Source organism: Callithrix jacchus, chromosome 1 (assembly GCF_049354715.1).
Source record: "Callithrix jacchus isolate 240 chromosome 1, calJac240_pri, whole genome shotgun sequence".
NCBI classification, from domain to species: Eukaryota; Metazoa; Chordata; class Mammalia; order Primates; family Cebidae; genus Callithrix; species Callithrix jacchus.
Genome location: NC_133502.1, coordinates 206527896 through 206530492, shown reverse-complemented (window position 1 = coordinate 206530492; position 2597 = coordinate 206527896). Strand labels below are relative to the sequence as shown.

General features: G+C 38.1%; 1 pseudogene; it reads right to left on the bottom strand.

Annotated features, from left to right (window-relative positions):
• Nucleotides 1-296: 296 nt before the first annotated feature.
• On the bottom strand, nucleotides 297-536 carry LOC108587804 (small ribosomal subunit protein uS14 pseudogene; annotated as a pseudogene).
• Nucleotides 537-2597: the final 2061 nt, after the last annotated feature.

The following is a 2597-nucleotide window of genomic DNA, read 5'->3' as shown; positions in this document are numbered from 1 at the left end:
ATGAGCTGTAAGGATTCATTTCCTGCCAAAGGGTAGCTAAATCATCTCTCTTACAGAACCCAACAGTGACTCAGACATTCAGTCATTTCTGTGGTCGTCCATTTACAAAAGATTCATTAAACTACTCGGTGTGAGACACTGCTCCATGGAATAGTGATACCAGTGAAAACAAAGTGCATTTGCTCCAATTGTAGCAGTTGTATGGTGGTATAAAAGCTAAACATGATATTGGAAGATTTTCTTTCTTTTTTTTTTTGGTTTTAAAAAATGTTTATTTTATGTACAAAGAGCTATCGTGGTTTTTCATGGCAGATGTCTTGGATAATCCTTTGAAGATCGTTTAGTCCAACTTAATGAAACCTATATCCTTCACGTACTGACGGAAACACTGGCGGCACATATTGAGACCATATTTCCAGACCAAACCATGCCGGTTTGAACAGACTCGACAACAGCGAGAACCCTGGCCGAATTTTGGCGGGTGGCTCCAGTACAGCTGCTGGTGACCCATCTTACTCTCAGAAAGGCAACGAGGTAAAAGGCTTTTTTTATTTAGAGACAGGGTTTCACCATGTTGACCAGGATGATCTCGATCTCTTGACCTAGTGATCCACCTGCCTCTGCCTCCCAAAGTGCTGGGATTATAGGCGTGAGCCAGTGTGCCCAGCCTGGAAGCTTTTCAGAATTAAAACTGTGTGACCTTGGGCAAATCCAAACCTCTCTGATATTAGTATCTTCAACTATAAATTGGGATAATATCTGTCCAAAATACATTGTCTTTAGATGATCAGATATGCTAATGCATGTGGGAGTACTTTTTAATGGGCATTGTTTAAATTTTTTTTTTTTTTTAAACATAGACAACTGGTTAAGTAGCATTTCTTCTCAAGTGTCCAACTTGGTAAAGAAACATGATGACCAGAATGTCAAAGGGTTGAACATGTCTTATGTGTTTTAAAACTAGCTTCATCACTACAACTGTTGCCAAAAAAAAGCACATTGACAATAATGAATTTAAGATCCATCAAAACACAAGTGATAGAAATTCATCTTCACATTTTAAGTGCTCTTATTAGGAACTTTTATATTTCCCAAATGAAACACGGTTTTACATCTTTATAGCTGTTCCAACTTTTAAAATTATCCAGCATGTTCCTGAATTTAACAAATTTTAATTTCTAAGTTACTCTCTACCTTTCCATGTATTGCAACCTGGAAGCAAATATAAAATCCATGAATACACAGTAATATTTTCAGCTATTTATTTATTTACTGACTAACTTGTTCTCTCATTGGTAACATATTACAGTAATATATTTAAAAATACTTGTACAGCTTATTAAATGATTGAGTATGAATATATCTGACCCCAGGGGTATTCTTAGAAATGTCCGGTAGGCTAGGAAGAAAGACACTGACGGTAAATTCTGCTGGTATAATTTATCTGGTTATGATTTATTACAACTTTCTTGTCTGGATTATTGTGTGAACAAGTTTTATTTTATTTTATTTTATTATTATTTTTTTGAGACGGAGTCTCACTGTTGTTACCCAGACTGTAGTACAATGGCGTGATCTCGGCTCACTGCAACTTCCACCTTCTGTGTTCAAGCAATTCTCCTGCCTCAGCCTCCCAAGTAGCTGGGATTACAGGCACGCACCACCATGCCCAGCTAATTTTTGTATTTTTAGTAGAGACGGGGTTTCACCTTGTTGACCAGGATGGTCTCCATCTCTGGACCTCGTGATCCACCCGCCTCGGCCTCCCAAAGTGCTGGGATTATAGGCACGAGCCACTGCACCCGGCTGTGAACAAATTTTAAAATGTCACATAAGTAATGTGTCATGATGAACCTGTATAATTAAAATGTGGTTTACCAGTTCCTTTTCCCAGATTATAAATTATTGACATTGTGATTGTATTAGTGCAGCTTTGTTAATTTCTCTCATGCTTAATGTCTGCCCAGAGGAATAGATTTGCTTATAATATTAACGAACCAAAAGATGGATGGTGAGAGTTCATTGCCGTGGTTGATCTGATTTGTAAAAGGCTAATACAGTTCTATGAATTCAATGTTATGTTTATTTCTCGATTCTGTATCATCATCTAGTAGCTAAACAGATTGGAAGTCTTTTTTGGGGTCAGTGCTCACATAGAATAGCAAAGCTGAAAGTCAGTCGTGCACTGAGATTCAAATGGAGTGGCTGGGCACATGAAAGTGGGGGAAATATGTAAATAGAGTATGAAAGAGCGGAAACAGAGTTAGTCACGTGAAAGTAGTTCTGGAGGAAGGGTTCAGGAAGATGCGGCATTTGCATAGGTCAGGTCCTGCCACTTCCCAGGGTTAGTCCATCTCAGACTTATCATATCCATGCCTAACTGACTGGGTTATATTGTATGTGTGTTTTTAATTCATAAGAATTAAAGTATAAATGGCCAAGAGGTCTATGAAAAAAATGCTCAGCTTCACTAATAATCAGGGTTGTCATCTTTCCCAGTTAGGAGAGCTATTATGAAAAGGACAGTAAATGCTTGCGAGGATGCTGAGGAAAGGGAACTCTTACATACTATGATGGGAGTGTAATTTAGTCCAGCT